This window comes from Chrysochloris asiatica, unplaced genomic scaffold (genome assembly GCF_000296735.1).
Source record: "Chrysochloris asiatica unplaced genomic scaffold, ChrAsi1.0 scaffold00029, whole genome shotgun sequence".
NCBI classification, from domain to species: Eukaryota; Metazoa; Chordata; class Mammalia; order Afrosoricida; family Chrysochloridae; genus Chrysochloris; species Chrysochloris asiatica.
Genome location: NW_006408547.1, coordinates 7,079,856 through 7,099,529, shown reverse-complemented (window position 1 = coordinate 7,099,529; position 19,674 = coordinate 7,079,856). Strand labels below are relative to the sequence as shown.

Below are 19,674 nucleotides of genomic sequence, written 5' to 3'. Positions count from 1 at the left end.
GATTCTGAATCATAGCGACCCTTTACAGTGTTTCTGAGGAGTAACTGGTGGGTTTGAACTGCTGAACTTGTGGTTCGCAGTCCAATGCTGATCCTACAGCACCACACCAGAAGTCCTAAATCTAAATTGTTGTTGTTGTTGTTGTTAAGTGCCTTCGAGTCGGTTCCGACCCATAGCGACCCTGTACAGGGTTTCCGAGGGTGTAAATCTTTATGGGAGTAGAAACCCTCATCTTTCTCCCACGGAGCGGCTGGTAGTTTCGAACCGCTGACCTTAAGGTTCGCAGCCCAATTTGTAACCACTACCTAAATCTAAATTAGTTGCCATAAAATGGGCAGTTTTAAAAAAGGATCATGAATGTGCTTTTTAAGAAAGAGACAAAAAACAGCAGAATGTTTTTAATATGGGTTGAAGAAATAACCTTAAATACTCAGTAAATCCAATTAGTCAATTAAATTGTGCTATAACTATAAAGTGTAGTGTCATGGTGGTGGTGGTGGTTTTGTGCTGTGGAGTCAGTTCTGATTCACAGCGACCCTGTATAGGGTTTCCAAGGTTGTAAATCTTTAAGGGAGCAGAAAGCCTCAACTTTCTCTTGTGGAACCTCTAGTAGTTTTGAACTGCTAACCTTGAGGTTAGCAGCTGGGCTCATAACCTGTATGCTACCAGATAAAACTAACAAAATTCCTGTTCTCTAAGAAGATTTACTGGTATGATAAATATTAAAACGAAGTGCTATATGTAAATACAAAAGAAGATCCAAATAAATAAATGCTGAATTTTAATTTTGTTTTATCCCCTATATTTCTATGTATCTGTGTCTGCTGTCTTTGAATAAAGGGAATCACCATGGCAAAGGTATATATCAAAGTTATGGCAGTGGATATTCAAGTGTCATGAGATGAGATTAGCGTTCCTTCCTTAAAATCATGTAGTCTTGAAGTTTTATAAAATTAGTATATATTGTTTCATAATTAACAAACTATTCATTTTTAACTAAGTAACATTTTAACCAAATTTTAGAATTATAAAGTTATCTTAAAAGTTTGCATTATTATATATATGCTGGGTTTTTTTAAGCTATAGTTTATTTTTATAGTAGCTTCCTCTCAGACATTATGATAAATCTTCTAAATTGTAATGTTTTATGAAGCTTTTACTCACTCAGCATTAGATCATCTTAGTTTGCTTTATTTAATTTCCTTCCTCAATGTCTGTTTTTAGAAACCAGGAAAAAGCATTCTTCTCAAAATGAATACCAACTGAAACAGAGAGTGTCCTAGAATCAAAACTCTGGACAATGTACTTGGGCATGAGATACATTTAGAAGGCTATTATTTACGTTTCAATGAGTCAAACAATGGAAATTAAATACCACATAGATATATGTCCGTGAAAATGAGATGTTTTCACATAACTCTGCAATTCTGCACATAAGCAAATATGGAATATATATGCTTCTTCAAAATGTTACACATGATTTTGTATCTTACACACTACGAAAGTTGCACTGTTTCTTTCTTTGATTACCTATCTTATATGAGTCTATTTTTGTTTTCCATCCTGTCTTTTAAGAAATAAAAAATCTGGGTAAGTTTGTAATAGGGCATACTTTCCCTGCTGGCTCACTTTGATGTATCCCTGATTAATAAGATTTATGGATAGGCACTTACTCGGCTGGATGTTAGGGCTGTTTTATTTTACTATAGTCATTCTAGCCATGAGTTGTTTCTGTTCTTCCTCATGAATTGAACTTTTTACCTCCAAATATCCATATGCTCATCTGACCTATAGTAAAAGCAAAAGTGCTGGCTAATTGTATCTCTTCCTCAAATGTTCAAGCAAGTATTTTCATTTTAATCAGAATGATTCAACAGCAGGTAAAACTCAAAAAAACAAAAACACCTAAATCTCAGGAATGGAAAGAAGGCACTGCATGTTGAGTATAAATATTTAGTTCATTGTTTTAGCTAAATATGTCTTTGTTAAAAAAAAGCTCATGGGTGGTTTGCAATCATTAAATTAACACTCACCATTACATTTTGTAGATTTCAACTCCAGGAATATTTTTTCACTTTTCATAAATTGCAATCTAAAGTAAAGTATAACATAACATTGTCTTCATACTACGCCTCAACGCCATCAGTGAAACAGAATTCAAGGTACTAAATTCATAGTGAAGTTTTTATAGTTCAATATTTCAAAAATAAATCCAGAGGATGATTCTGGTTTTCTAGTTTGATCTGGTCTGTTCCTCACTTATTCACCTTCTTCCCCTGTAAAGATCTCAGCTTTAGGAAAATGAAGAATGAAAGCATTTGCTATTATTGCTTAGCACTTCTGTGAGTAAAATGGTATGTTAGCAATGGCTTGTTAGTTTGATAATATAAATTTGACCTGTCATCTTTGACCTAAATATTTGTAAATATTATGCTCTTCGGATTATTTCTGTGGCGTGTACAGAGCAAATGCACAGCAGGGAGCACTCAAACCTGGGGCCTTTGGAAGACATCAGTAGGCTGCCTTATCAGCAAAGAAACAGTTTTAACAACATTCTAGTTTATTTGTCTATTTCCAGGCACATTTTATGTAAAGGATGATTTTGTATTTGCTGATTTGCAGTATCTCTTAGCATATGGTTTTTTTCTAAACCTATTTTTGAAATCTTTTATGCTAAGGGGAGGGGATATTTTCCCATCGCTATAGATGTGTACTTATAAATATAAAATTTTCTCAGAAAATGTACAGTATGCTTAATCCTAAATTAAAGCTGTTGCTGAAATGCTGTTACTTAGCTCGCAGGCATATGTGGCTTCTAAAGAAACAAATTCAGCGTTTAATTAACTCTGAAATCCTCCTGTAAATGGAGCTTATATGTGTGTGTAAAGTTCAAGGCTTGATGAATTTAGAGAAGAAAACTGCTCGGAGGGGGTTGCTGTCCTGCAGAAGCCAGTCTGTCCTATCTGAGGTAGACAGGCTCAGCACATGGCTACATGTATGAAATTAAGGAGTGCTAAAGTTCATCCAGAGTGCACAGATTAAAATTTTCAATAGACCTAAAAATGTCTCCAAGGCATGAATGAGCCTGTCACTTTGCCTCTGCCTCTCCAGCAAATGATGGATTCACTTTATACCCATAATACAAGCCGTGAGATATGCCTGGTTTGGTCCGTTATTCTTCGTTCTCAGTCAAGCTGAAATAGAGGTTGTGGTTAAACAAATCCTCTTTTATGGAGCAAAGCGCTGTGAAACAGAGCTGATTAGGGCCTGACACATGGAATTAGACTGGGGGATAAAGTTGGCTGATGACTCTATTGTTTCAGGAGTGTGGTTCTAGCTTTGCTATTCTGGAAACAACGATTCAAATAACTGCTTCATTTCTATTTGGGATAGAAAGTTTTTGGAATGGTGAAATGATTCTATTTCAAGCTTACACATTTTACCTCTAAACATATTACTTGTATCTAAAATCCAGATTCTTGCCAGCTATAAAACAGACTATCAAATCTGTTAACAAACATGAAAAAATACTATTAAAAATGGTGTTTTAAAATTTTGTAAATACATATAATTTTGAAATAAATACGATTTTGGTACAATAACTAAGTAGTTAATAATATATATATACAAAATGTCTTAAAATTCTATCAATAAACTTACTTCTATAAATATAACCAAGACTCTGGTAGCGTAGTGTTACGAATCGGGCTGCTAACCCCAGGGTCAGCAGTTCGAAACTATCAGTTGTTCCATGGAAGAAAGTTGAGGCTTTCTGCTGCTGTAAAGATTTACAGCCTCGGGAACCCTGCACAGGGTCGCTAAGAGTCGGAACCGACTCCACGGCATATAACGACAACAACAACAACATTCTCTAGTATCTGGTATACAACTACTACTTAGATTGTAAATTGTAGAGTTTTGTGGTGGAGCGTTTAAGTGGAAGGTCAGGCGCTGGTACCCGTTAACCACTTGACAGGAGAAAAGATGCAGGAATCTACTTCCGTAAATATTCAAACAAAAGAACAGACGGTTCAACCCACAGTCATCAAGTGGATTCCCACTCTTTGGGGCCTTATGTAGGATTTCCAAGGCAGGAGCAGAAAGTCAGCTCTTTCTAGACCAATTTTTGGATTCAAACTGCTGTCCTTTCGGCTAGCAGCCCAGCGCATAACCCACTGCACCACCAGGACTCCATCTGTAACGATTTACTGTTGTTAAGTGCCATTATGTCAGTTCCGATTTACCGTGACCCTGTTATGAGGTTTCTGAGGTGCGACTGGTGAGTTTAAACCTCCGAGTTTACAGTTCAAACTAACCCATAAAGAATTTTATATCAAGAAATGGCTCATTATTGTAGAGATAGCAGCGTCCCAAGTGCAAACCAGGTGAACCAATATTGGTGGGCGGGCCAGGAAGGCAGGACATCTCAAGTCCGGGCACAGAGCAGGACCTCAGTGCTAGAGCAGGGGCAGCAGCAGGGTAACCCGAGACCAAGGTCTTGGCAGGTGCACTGTAGAACTGCGGTGCGGAACACACAGTCCGGCAACAGGAACAGGCATGCAGAGTCCTCCGGTGGGCGTCCAGTTTTCCAGGTACACAAGGTAAGCAGGCCCAACAGGCAAACAGACAACAGGCCACTGGTTCAGGTTCAGAAAATCAGAGGTTGGAGGATGACCAGATGTGAGATTCAGGGCTAGCAGGAAAAGAGGGTGGATCTTTCCAGAATGCCCATATATTAGGAGCAGGTCACACCCCCAAGGAAACATCCTTTCAAGTGATTGGCTGCTGAAAGCCTATTACCATAGAGTTTACTATCAACTGCCGAACAACTGGGAATCCTGGCTTAATCATGTTGACGCAGAGCCTACTAGTATCACAGACTGCATGTTGATTGTGTAGTAGTTTGGGTTTGGCCTCCATACATATTGACACTTAAGAAAGAAGTTATGGTTTTCTACTTTGCATACTTATATGGAACATGAGCCCTCAGGACCACCCACAATCTTTTTAATTGTGCTAATGAATGGAGCCCTGGCTGTGGGTTAACGAGTCAGACTGCAAAGTCCTTTGAACTGCAAGGTTAGTGGTTCAAGTTCACCAGCTGCTCCTTGGAAACCCTATACAGGGTCGCTATGGGTCTAATCAACCAGATGGCACTTAACAACAATGAATGGAGGTGGGAGAAAGATGAGGCTTTCTTCTCTTGCAAAGATATATAGACTTGGAAATCCTACACAGGGTTGCTATGAGTTGGAACCAACTCAGTGACTCTTAAAAGCAATAATAACAGTGAATGGAGAGAAGCCTTCATTACTGACCAAAAATATGGGTCAGGGACCTTAGTGGCATCTCACTGGGCAGGGTTTAAATACCGTATTTCCTATGTGGCGTTAGGAAGAAAAGAGTCTAGGGATCCGAGATTCCTGTTGGTTGCCTGGCCCAACTTCTATGATAAAAGCATCAGCTGGTTCTGTTCAATTGCACCACAATGAAGAGTAAGATAAGCATGACTTTTACATCTATGACGTATTGCTTTCTTACTATACTGAGGATCATTCCACGTGTGAGAGTATACAGATGCATGCTTACAAGCATGTTATATATTATAGATCCAGGAACTGGAAATTCAGTTGAACGTTTGTAATAGAAGATTATCAAAATATAAACAATTGTAAAGTCTACTTTATCTAAATCTTTATATTATATAGAATAACTTTAAATTAAATATTTTTTTCGGAACCAATTTACCAACATTAATTTTCACTGAATTTCAGAATAAAAATAGTTATCTTCCCAACATGTTAAAATTAAAACAATACATACAATTAAAATACTGTATAAAGGAAATCTTCTCAAATTAGTCATTCTAAAGGATATTCCTGTCAACAAAACACTTGTATTTTTGAAAAAGTGGAAGGAAATTCCTTGAGCAAATTAAAATGAAGTAATAGTAATTATTATTATCTTCCTACCATGAATGGAACTTTTTTTTTGCCCACACTCTTATCTAAGATTGATCATGATAAATAATTTTAGGGGCATTTACAAAGAAATGAACCCCAGTGTAAAGAATGTTACATGTTGATTTAACTCTGTTAGGATAATTACACACTGCCAGGCCTGTGAACTCTCACAAAGTTGCCATATATAAATACATCTAGCAGAAGTTGTAGACATAGACAGTATTTTTGTAGCATAAAAGATTTATACTTAAAAACTTTTGTTCTGGTTGTTAGAGCCACTAAGTTGTTTACAACACATATGGACCCTTATACAACAGAAGAAATGTTGCCAGGTTCCATGTCATCCACATAATCCTTCCTATGAGAGAGGACCTTAGAAAATACACAGGCATCAAAACACACAGGACTTTTCAGGCCATAGAATGAATTTATGACTATATTTTAAGAACTATAGACAACAATGACAGGATACCAGCAGGAAGGGAAATGAAGTAATTTATATTTCTGGGAAAAAAAGTAATATTTTTTTTCAAAGAAGATAGAGGGGACAACTCAGTTCAAGGAAACCAGTTAGCCGACTATTGTAATACAAGATGCTACTAAGGAGCTAAGGTGTGGCACAGTTTTATTGATATCTGATAGGATTAGGTAATTAATTAGATGTGAGAAAGAGAAATAATTTCTCCTAGGCTTTCTCTTGAGTCACTGGGTGAGTGGCCATGATATTTATGTAAGGAAGATTTTTTCTTTCACAGTAACAGGTGGTATTGTTGATGAGCATGTGGGCACAAACTGGCTGAGGTGGTGATTAGAAGAAAAAGTAGTTCTTGCCTGATTTCTCTTATTTTATTCCCATACTGAAGCAGATTGGGGAAGAGTTATTGAATATTTGAAGAGGGAAAGTATGAGATAGTCCTGCCAGACAATGAAAAACTTGTCTTTTAGAAAGTGTCATTCTATTTTCTGACAGTGATGAGGTCATCTTTGAGATTAGTCATCATAATTTTAAGTGAGTCCACCCAGCCATATTGCGGGATTTTTGTTTTGTTTTTTACTCCAGAAATTGTGTGCATTCAGTCCCTGAAGATGGTCTTCTTCTTCTTCTTCCATTGCTATTTCAACAATTGACCATATTAAAACAACAAAGACAAAAATCATACATAAGGACAAGAATGTTAAGGAGAGCGATTACTAAATTAAAACAAAAATAGTTGAGACACTAGTGAGTATCAGGAAGTAGTAAAAATGAGGTAGAATTAATGCACTGGAGGTTTTTCTGTAAGTTTGGATGAAGTCAAGCATTGAAAACCTTTTGGAGCACAGTTCTACAATAAAACACGTAGAATCACAATGGGTTGGACTCTGTGACACCATCTGGTTTTACTGTTTGTTTGTTTTTTGTTTATAGTAAAGTTAGAAAGACAGGAGCCAAATTAAATAAAGTATTTTAAATCAATATTTAATGGTGACAAAAATCCTGGCAGTGGGGAGTGGACAGTAGGCTCATGTTGGTCATTAACTGAAGCGAGTTTGATAAAAGATCCAGGAACTGGTAAGACAGAGTATTGAATGAACCTTCTATGTGGATGGTAAATATTTCCAAGAATAATGCAAAAATGGTGGTGATAAAGAAAGGCAGTGAGTCATGTGTTAAAGTTATCAAGAAAAGAGAAAGAGTAACTAGGTGGTCATTAAACAACCTCCAATATCAGTGTTGTGGAAAGAACAATTTTCAGAAACATGCTTCAAAACTGCTGTGGCTTTTGAAGGAGGAAATAAGATAAGTGGTCTTATAAAAGCCAGGAGGAGGTGTGTGAGAGCAAAACAGACTGTATTTGAGGGTGCTGCTGAGGAAAGGGTGACCTCAGGTGACAATCATTTTTTAGGAATTAGGAAATAAAAGCTAAATAATGGTTTTTACATAGTTTGTAATATAGTGCTGCTGTCGTATATACGCTGAAGAGTCAGTCCTGACTCACTGGAACACTATAGATCAAAGTAGAACTGCTCCATATGATTTCCTAGGCTGGACTCTTCATGGAATCTGATTGCCAGTTATTTTCTCCCTCAGGGTGGCTAGTGGATTTGAACTGCTGATCTTTCAGTTAGCAACTGAGAACTTATCCATTGTGCCACCCAAACTCCTTCAGTTTATACTATATAACTTATAATAACAAAGTTGTTGTGTTTTTGTTGTTGTTAGGTGCTGTCAAGTCAGTTCCAACTGCCAGTGACTCTATGGATAAAGGAAGGAACCACCACCCAGTCCCACAGCATCCTCACAACTGTTGGTAGGTTTGAGCCCACTGTTGCTGCCATTATGTCAGTCCATCTCCTTGAAGGTGTTAATCCTTTTCTATGAACCTCTCCTTTACCAAGCATGATGTCCTTTTCCAAGGATTGTTCCCTTCTTACCACATGTCCAAATTATGTTAAACAACGTCTCGCCATCCTCTCTTCTAACGAACAGTCTGGCTGTATTTACAAGTCAGACTTGTTTGTTCGTCCAGTAGTCCATGATATTTTCAATATTTTTCATCAACACCACAATTCAAATACATTGATTTTTTTTTTTTTTAACAGTCTTCCTTATCCATTGTCCAAATTACACATGAGGTGATTGAAAATACTCTGGCTTGGGTCAGCGCATTTTAGTCCTCCAAGTGACATCTTGACTCAAACCCTTTAATGAGTCCTGTGTAACAAATTAGCCAGTTGCAATATGTTGTTTGATTTCTTGGCTGCTGCGTCCATGAACATTGATTATGGATCCAAGCAAAATGAAATCCTTGTCAACATCAATCTTTTCTCCATTTATCATGATGTTGCTTTTTGATCCAGTTGTGAGGATTTTTGTTTTCTTTAAACTGAACTGTAACCCATCCATACTGAAGGTTGTATTCTTCGACATTCATCAGTTAAGTGCTTCATTTCTTCTTCTGTTCCAACAAGGAAGGTTTGTCATATGCATATCACAGGTTGCTAATGAGCTTTCCTTCAGTTTTGATGCTATGTTCTTCTTCATATAATCTGTCTATATAGTATATAGTCTAAAATGAAGAATGACATCTGGAATTTGATAGATATATGGTGGTGGTAGTGGTGATATGCCATAGAGTTGGTTCTGACTCATAGTGACCCATAGGGTTTCTATGACTGTAAATGTTTATGGTAGCAAAAACCTCATCTTTCTCCCACAAAATGACTGGTAGTTTTGAACTGCTGACCATGAGATTAGCAGCCTAACTCATCACCGCTGTCCTAACAGATCGATATATAAGCTTTGAAAAACAGGACCAAGGAGCAGACAAATTATTAAGAATGCTTAAATTCAGCTTTATAGATATAGAAAGAATAACTTGTTTATGAATTTTTATTAAAATGATTATGGAAGTCCAGAGCTAATTGATTAATTGTCATGTAAGGATGTATACTTAATTTAACAAAATTTAGAAATAATTCTATATTTCAAAATGTGTTTCTATTATAAAAAATGGTAAGAAAGTATACAGATCCATGCTGATATGGGTTCCTTAAATTTCCCTATATGTGCTTCATCAAGGCCTAATTTGAACTAGAAATATTTGAAGTTTTATTTTTTAATTAATTTATTTATTTTTAAAAGATGACAGTTTTTGATATAATTTGAATAGCTATGCTAAGAACTTGGTTGAGAATTTGGATAACTTATTTGGAATGATAATTATGAGTACAATAATACAAAAAAATTCAGTAAAGAAGAAAACTAATGAAATAGTTATTTCTTTTGATTTAGAAGTTATTCAACTAATTTTTAGATTATGAAACCTACATTATTTTAGCACAAATGTCAAGACTATTTTACCACACTTATTTAATCAAAAAGTTAGTCTTATTTTATATATGCTTGCATTTAATCTAGTTAGTTTTTTTATAAACACTATAAAACTTTCGCTATGGGTTGGAACCTACTCAACGGCACTTCACAACAACAACAACATAAAACTTTGATATAGCTAATTGATGCATTCAAACACAAGTTCAATAGAAGACTCATATGTATATATTCTGTTAAAATATCAATTTGGTATGAGAGTGCTGAATATATTAACAATAGTTATGGGGTCATATGGTAGTGTGGTGAGTCTGTAGGACAAGCAGTGAGCTACAAACCACAAGTTCAGTGGTTTGAGAACACCAACAGCTACACAGAAGAAAAAGGAGGCTTTCTATTCCACAAAGATTTAACAGCCCCAGAAACCCCATACAGGATCACTACAAATTGGAACCAATTTGATGGCACTTTACAACAAAAACAATAACATAAGATCATAAATTATATTAATAGTATGGCATAATTTTATTTTATGATACTACACTGCAACAAGATAGGCTAAACTAATTGACTTAAAACACCATGTTGGATGGGTGATTGAACCTCAAAACTGGGGAAAAGAGGTAGGTACTTCTATTCAATCCATGTGATTAATTTTAATAGAAACACCCAGATTAAACAATGTTAGTTGCTAATATTTTTAATTGCATGTTCTTCAAAAATTCATAAGTATTAATGCTATAATTAGAATATCTAGAATAATATACCCTTGAGTATTAGTAAATTATAAATTAATAAATTGGGGTGATTATTTTCTATCATAAGGAAACAACTAGTAGATTTGAAATTCTGATTATAGGATATTTTTCTAAGAACAGTTTTAGATTGGAATATACTTCTTCAAACATTTTTCCAAATGTAAATTACATGGAAATTTATTCTATTGGTATAATTAACCTCGTTACATGAAGTCTGATATTTATCTACTTGCCCATGTGCTCAGTCCTACTTCTATTTGTCCACTAGATCATGACAGAGAGATAAAAAATATGTAACAATTATGATGCTTCTTCTTGACATGAATTAATTCAGATGAGCATTTGTGCAAGAGGCAACTAAGGACTTCATATGCCAAGCAGGAATACAGAAGTTCAAAGTTCATGAGTAAGTCTTGTCTGATATTTTTATTGGAAATATAATGAAAAAAAATGGATTAAAGGTTAAAAAATAGTTAAGAAAACTTGTTCTTGTTAAAGGAAACATTCTATGAATATTACAGGGTGGACAGAGTAGGGAGTAGGAAAAAATTAAAGTGAGTAGAGGTAAATACTGCTTATTGATGGTACATGGAATAAGTTACAATCAACAATCATTGTAATGACACAAAGTGTATAATTTGTTGAATGTGGGACTGATGATCTGTTCTGTAAACCTTCAGACAATTCAGAATAAAAAGTTAAAAAAAATAAATAAAAACAATTCAACTTTATTGATTACCATATCATACTATCATAATATGGTAATTCATTAACATATGGTGGGAGCTATGCTAAATATTTACAAAATGATTTCATGTAATATCTACATAAACTTGAGAGTATAAAATGTATTACCAGTCTCCCTTTCCTTAGGAAAAGTTTAATCTTTAATTGTTGTTAGATGTCATCGAGTCGGTACTGACCCATAGCGACCTTATGTACAACAGAATGAAACACTGCCCGATCCTGGGCCAACCTCACTACTGTTGCCACACTTGAGTCCATCAATGCTGCCACTTGGCCAATCCATCTTGTTGGGGGTCTTCCTCTTTTTGTCTGACCCTCCACCTTACCAAACATGATATCCTTCTCCAGCGACTGGTACCTCCTGACAGTATGTCTGAAGTATGAGAAGTTTGGCCATCTTGGCCTCCAAGGAGCACTCTTTCAATTGGTATAGTTTTGAACCAGGATGGAAACTGGGTTACTTTAACTAAAGTTCTCATGCTTTCGAAAAGGCCATTTTGATGTTCCATTAAAACAATAACAGCAACAAAAATCTTTCATTGTCAAGAAAATTTGGGTTGTCTTTTTTGTTGCTGTTGAAATTTTCTAATTTTGGTTATTAAATTCTTATCAGACATGCAAGTATGGCAATCAAAGATATTCTCCCAGCCTGTAGCTTGTTTTTTCACTTTTTTTTTTTTTTTTTTTTTGTGGCGGTGTAGTCTTTTAATGAGCAAAATCTAAAAATTTGTATGTGGTACAATTTATTCATTGCATCTTTTGCTGTTGGTACCGTTATTGTTAAAAACTAGGACTGGAAAAGTTGTCCCTACAGTTTGTTCTAAGAATGTTAGTGTTTTAATTTTCACATTTAAATCCTTAATCCATTTTGAATTTTTCTTTTTTTTTGTATGGCGTGAGGCATGGATAACTTTATTTTTCTGCATGTAGAAAACAAATTTTTCTAACACCATTTATTAACTTGGAACCTTTGTTGAATATCAGTTGAACATAGTTGTATGGGCTTATTTCTAGTCTTGATGGCACTTAGAAAAACAAATTGTATTCCACTGGTTAAGGAAGTTTTGATTACTGTAGCTCTATGTTGTTGTTATGTATCATTGAGTCAGTTCTGACCATAGCAAACCTGTATAAGGTTTCCAAGGAGTGGCTGGTGAGCTTGAACCAACAATCTTGCAGTTCAAACTGACTTTGTAGTCCAGTGCATTAATTCACAGCACCACTCTATAGTATTTTTAAAAATCAGGAAATGCCCTTCTGCATAAAGTTGATCATTGGTTTTTCCATTTCCATATAAACAAGGCTGTTGGAATTTTTATTGGAATTGCATTAATCTATGGATCTCTCTGGGTAGTACTGATATCTTAACAATATGAGATCTTCCAATCCATGAACAAAGAACAAATTTCCATTTATTTATGTCTTCTTTAATCTCTTTGAGCAGTGTTTTGTATTTTTCATTGTATATATCCTTTATTCCCCTAGTTAAGTTATTCCTTATGGAAGTTTGTTCTCTTATATACTATTATAAATTGAACTGTTTCTCTAATTTCTCTTTAAAATAATCAAATCATAAAATAATAATAAGACTTGTATAGACAATCCACAAAAGGAACATTCAAATGGCCAACCAGTACATGCGAAGATGCTTACCTCATTAGCCTAGTAGCAATTAGTAACACATCAACTAGTAACAAATATTAGCAAGAATACGGGGAGACTGGAACTCTTCATTGTTGATGAGACAGCAAAAGGAGTCATGGTGTGACATTGTAAGGTAAGCAGTAGATTGGTAACCACAAGGTTTGTGGTACAAACCCAACAGCCACTCCTTGGAAACCCTATACAGGATCACTATGAGTCAATCCTGTCTCCACGGCACTTAACAACAACAACAACAACAACTGAGCCTAAAGACTGAATGTAGGGACTCAACCAGAGAAGTGAACATCAATGTTCATTATAGCACTATTCACGATAGCCAAAAAGGTAGTAAAAACTAAACAAATTAGGTTGCATCCATACAGTGGATCATTACTCAGGTAGTTGTTGTTGTTGTTATTATGTGCCATGGCATCGGTTCCAACTCATAGCGACCCTGTACAGTGTTTCCGAAGTTGTAAATCTTTACAGGAGCAGAAAGCCTCATCTTTCTCCTGCGTAACAGCTGGTAGTTTCGAACTGCTGACCTTGTGGTTTGCAGCCCGATTCGTAACCACTACACTACCAGAACTCCTTACTCAGGTAGTAAGAGAAATGAAATGTTGATACATGCTACACTATGGATGGAACTGGAACAGATCATGTTGAGTGAGACAAGTCAATCACAAAAGAACAAATGGTGTATGCTCTCACGTACCTGTAAAGAAAGGGCAGATGTATACAGACCAGTGTTTACTGGTGGTTTCCAGGAGCAGGGAGGAGGGGACACAAGGGTTATGCTTATGAAATACTGAATTTCAGTTTTCAATGATGGAAAAATCACTTGATTAGCTGTAGACTTGCACAGACTGTTATTTTAAGTGTTGCCAATAAGTTGTACTCCTGCAAAAAGTTAAATTTACAAAGTTGTATGATAGATATTTTGACAACAATGACAACAGAAAAGATTAGGTGCTGAGGCTGATTATGTAAAATCAAACACCTCGTGGGATTTAGTTTCTTGGTTTGGAGGCTCAAAGTCATGATTAAATGGGACAGTACTGTTAATTGGGTTAATTGGCCTAATAACATTCTTAGTGTTTTTGTTATACCATCTAGTTCATTGTTTAGTTATCTAAATTTTAAAAGCTTGCAGGTGGACAATGAAGGAACAGTGTTTTATCTTTATGTACCTAGAACAACAGAGGAACAAAGAGTCAGGAGTAGGAGATGACTGTGGAATGTGTGGCTAATTGCCTCCATGAAAAATTACATTCCTGTTCATGAGACCAGAACTGAATGGTGCCAATCTACCATTTTCATCAAAGATTGCACAGAAGAATTCTGATCAAAAGATGGGAAATGGAGAGCATAATTTTAAATTGTCATGGCACTAAGCCATCCTAAAGTCATGAAGGCAGAATGAACTCCAGAAAATATTGCCCTGAGAAAAACTTCAATCGTAAACTAAAAATATTCCTTGAAGTTTTCTGTAAATCAAACAACGAACTGTCAGTTCAGCATAACTAATAAAAAAATGATGCTCTTTTAATAACTATCTATGTGTGCTCAAACTGACAACAGTAGCAGATAGGAATGAGGCTGCAAGTTCATGTTAATGAAATGAGCAACTCAGAAAATGAGGAGAAGGCTGCCTGAATGACTCAGATCATGGAATCAAGGTCACTGAATTTTACAGATAGAAACTCTTGAATCAGGCTATGCTTTGCTGTATATATTCCCCAAAGCAACAGCAAAATAAATTTCTAAAACTTTTAAATTTTTGTGAAAACATGTTTTCATGTTTTGTAGTAAATATCAGTTTTTAAGAACTATTCCAAATTTGCAATATTAATACATCTAAGGAGCTCTGGTAGCGTAGTGGTTACGAATCGGGCTGCGAACCTTAAGGTCAGCGGTTCGAAACTACCAGCCGCTCCGTGGGAGAAAGATGAGGCTTTCTACTCCTGTAAAGATTTACACCCTCGGAAACCCTGTACAGGGTCGCTATGGGTCGGAACCGACTCGACAGCACTTAACAACAACAACAAAGAAACAAATAGTTTTAAAATCCATATTTAAAAAAAAATACAAACATGTGAATCCTTTGGCATTTCACTATTAACTTTTGGCAAACTAGTCAAATGGTTTTTAAATGACTGGCTTAAAACTTTATTTATTTATTTATTTATTTTTATTTATTTATTTATTTATTTATTTATTTATTGAAACTGACAAAAGTTGGCAAGATGAACTCCTGGGTGAAGGGCAATTACCTGCCAGGCATTTTGGGCCAAATATTATGGTGCATGTTGCTGTTGTTAAATGCCTTTGAGTCCGTTCCTACTCATAGTAGCTGCTGAGTTTTAACCACTAACCTTGTGGTTCAAACTGAACTTTCAGTCCACTACTTTATCTCATAGTGCCACACCAGGACTTGTGAGCATATGAGAAGCAAAAAGATCATAAATCCACAGAAAAGTAATAGGTCACATACAATTCTAGAATCTACTCTTTTGTAGATTTTTTGATAAAGAGTAAACTTGTCACAAGTCTAAAATTTCATTATTGTTGTTGTCAAATGCTATCAAGTTTGTTCAGACTCATAGTAACCCTGTATAGGGTTTTCAAGGAGTGGCTTGTGGGTTTGAGCCACCAACCTTTGGATTAGCAGTAAAGTATTTATCCTGTAGCGCTATAATAACAGTCCAAGAGTCCAAATTTCAACTATATCATATTCTAAACACCAAAAAGTTTAGTATAAAAATAATTCCCATTTTATGCCTGACTTACAATATTTGAAATCACTTAATTGCATTAAGCAAGGAGTAAATTAATAAATCCTGTCTTCTTTGCTAACTAGCATGAATTCAATCCCCAAAATATGAGGACAGATCCAGTTCTTAGCTTCCTAATTCTCCATCTTGGTTGCCAGTTGCCCAGTGGTTGTTCTCCTCTTCAATTCTAGTCACCCAGCTGAACTCTTAAATTGGAAGAACAGTATCTTTTATACCAGTTGCTCATACAGCATTTCTCAGATCTTAGTCATGCAGAGCTAGGTCAGAGTTGACGTGTTAGAAGGAATTCTTCTTTCAAATGACCAAATGAGCAGGTACCAATTCTGATGGCTCTCATTGCCCCTGCGATCCATGAATTCACTGAAATGGCTCACAGAATTCATTTAGAGTACACCTCTGGTAGCATAGTAGTTACGAATCGGGCTGTGAACCACAAGCTTAGCAGTTCGAAACTACCAGCTGCTCCACGGGAGAAAGATGAGGCTTTCTGCTCCCATAAAGATTTACAGCCTCGGAAACCGGGTCGCTATGAGTTGGAACCGACTCCATGGCACATAACAACAACAACATACCTATGATTTATTAGAAGCAAAAAAGATACAAATCAAGAGTTGCGTAGAATGAGGTCTGGAGGGGTCATAGCATGGAGCTTATGAGTCCAAAGAGGGACACATTATCCTCTTCTGTGCAAGCTCAACAGTTAGTAACCTCATGTAAGCTTTAAGGGCTTTTATAAGCCCATCTGCATGGTCTTAATAGATTCACACATGAGACCTGAGGCTTAGTCATCATTGGGCTCCCAGTAATCCATCTTGGTCTGATTCCTTAGACCTGAAGTACAGTCTGACATGAACAAACTGAGAACAAAGTCCAAACTGCTTTTGGAAAGGTGTTTCCACATATCACGGTAACGCGATGCTTCACATAATTTTCTCCCCTTGAGTCATACAAATGCAAGAAACATACAAAGTTTTGAAGTTCATAAAATACCATGCAGACTGTATAGTTCACCACATTAGGCAGATGGCCTGTAGCTTTGAGTGAAAGGCAGTTGGCATCAAAGTTGAATATCAAAACAAACGTTATTTTTAAAAAAGTGTATAATAGATTAAAAATATCACAAATAGCATGTGTTTATTTAATATGGCATCAATGATAGATAATATAAAAGAATGTCACCTCTCATAGCTTTAGTGCATAAATTATATCTGTCATATTATTTTGCTTTTCAGTGTCTTTAATGTAGTTCCTTCCTGCTTGTTTGATTTACAGATCAAATATATCTAATTGTTTATGCACCAAATGCCACAATGATGGTGAACATTTCTAATCTGTGCCCTATGACTCCTTTTAATTGAAATAAGCAATTGTTCAAAAATAAATACAGTTAAAACAGACGATACTGCATCATATAAATAATAAGGAGCTGTTTTATTCAGATTTATTATGCTACTAACCTAACTTCAGGAAAATAAATAATGTAATTCAAAACATAGAAAAATAGACATTTTATTAGAGAGAAAAGGAAAAGACAGAAAAGCTACACATAGAATATATGTGAGCTCAAATTAATATAAAGTTTGATGTTTCAAGATACTTTAAACTTTTATGAAGAAATAAATTGAGACTCAATGGTATAGAGCTACAAATTAAGGAGCGAGGAAGAGGTAGGGAAGGGCATTCATATTAATTAAAGATCTCCCATTTGAAAGGCACTGGATTCAGTTATAGCATCTCTTTGTTGTTGCATGAACCTTATGAAATATCAATAGCCTGTTTCATAGGAAAAGTTCCTAGAAGCTGAGATGTTTGGTTTTTTCTACATTACCCAAGGTTACCCTACTGGTAAACATTGAAACCAGATTCCCAAATCTAAGCAATGTGACTCAATAATAGTATCAACTAAACTCTTGCTTCTCAGAATGTGGTCTATGCACCAATATTGTTTTCTTTATCTAGAAGCTTGTTATATATGAAAAATCTCAAAACTCACTCCAGAACCACTGGAACAGAATCTAAATTTTAATAAGGTCCCCAGATGATTCTTATCCACATTAAAGTGTATGAAGCATTGAACACTAATGGAACAATGTTGGAGGATAAGTGGGGAGGATAAGTGGAATCCCCAGAGATGAAGTGAGAGAGAGGGTTGAAATATAATCAGAGTTAACACCACAATTGCAGAGCATATGCTGAGGGGTTTGATTTTTGTTGTTGTTGGGTTTTTTTGGTGATCAAGGTGCTTATCTCAGGCAGGGGCAGAGACTTAAAAGGTCCAGATGCTATCTTTTACAATCAAAGAACCAGATCAAGATGTGATCTCTTGCTTCCTAAAAACAAAATGAGACAACAACAACAAAAACTATTAATTATCTGCTCTTAACCCCTTACTTTACATTTCAGGAGATGACTAATGCAAGGATGTTAAGATTAGAATCTCCCACTTCCCAGCTTGCCAAAGATCTTCAGAAAAGTAAGAACTAGCCTAAGAAAAATGTAAACGTGTATCCTGAATTTTTAAAAGTAATTTTGATTCAGTTTTATATCAGACCAGATATTATGTTTGACTATGCTATAATAGACCAGATTGTTATTGTTTTATTATGCTGGAAATAATCATCTAAAACTTTGTCACAAGTTGCATGTCTGACATTTATTCTTGTGCATATAAATGAAATGAAATTCTCAGATACTTGAAGCTTAAGTTCTCAGAGTGTTGATTGACTAGAAATTTCAAAAGCTTTACACAGAATTCCCTAGTGCATGGCATGACCAGGTTATAAGAACTCTATATGAGAACAAAGCTAAGATCTGTTAATTTTGATTAATTATTGATGAGGGTTATTAAATTTATCTCTAACTGTGTTGTATTACATTTTCTTCATATCTACTAAGCTGAGGTTTAAAAATTGTCCAATTATTGATAAATTTTGAAGGCCACTCATTTGCTTATTATTTAGAGTGATGATGCTAAATATTATCTTAGATATTAAGTTTTTTAAAATGCTTCTGATTTAACACTTTCCTTAGAAAGTAGAAGTGGAAATGAGTGTTTTAGCTTCATTTTCTTGGGTGAAGTGAAATTCTTCAAAGTAGATACGAAGCTTGAGTTCAACAGTATAGATGATTACAATGTGAAAATAATGGTTGATTGACATACATTCCAGGGGAATATGCCACGGTAAACAAAGGGTTCAGGGGACACAAGATACTAATGTGTGAATCTGTTCAATATCTTTGACAAGGAAACAAACATTCAAGTTGATATTGTTAAGATATGAAATGGATTTTGTTGGGAAGTAGGCCTATATGGGTGGACAGGTCTGATTTATAGTCTCTAAGGAGGTTGGATTTTATTGTTAGATGGTGGGGAGCGCTTCATTCTAGAGTTGGTGTTTATAGGATTGATTATAGCAAAGGAATCAATTAAAAGAGAAGAGAGATTTGTTGTTGTTGTTGTTAGGTGCCATCTAGTCGGTACCGACTCATAGCTACACTATGTACAACAGAACGAAACACTGGGTCAACTTCACTATTGTTGGGTCAACTTCACTATTGTTGCCATGCTTGAGCCCATTGATGGTGCCACTTTGCCAATCCATCTCGCTGGGGTCTGCCTCTTTTTCTCTGACACTACACCTTACCAAACATGAGATCCTTCTCAAGCGACTGGTCCCTCCTGACAATATGTCCAAAGTATGAGACACGAAGTTCGGCCTTCCTGGCCTCCAAGGAGCACTCTGGCTGCACTTCTTTCAACACAGATCTGTTTGGTTTTTAGCAGCCCATAGCACCTTCAATATTCTCCTCCATCACTATAACTCAAGTGTATCAATTCCTCTACAGTCTTCCTTATTTATGAGGGTTGAAACTGGAAAGTAACATGGTGATTCAATATATTTTGAAACAAGTATATTACCTGTGATTAATTTATAATATATTTAGTTAATGGA

The 19,674-nt window shown here is 35.7% G+C and overlaps 1 pseudogene; it reads left to right on the top strand.

The window, feature by feature from the left end:
• Nucleotides 1–18,876, top strand: part of LOC102823422 — a 72,688-nt pseudogene extending 53,812 nt beyond the window's left edge.
• The last annotated feature ends 798 nt before the right edge of the window (nucleotides 18,877–19,674 follow it).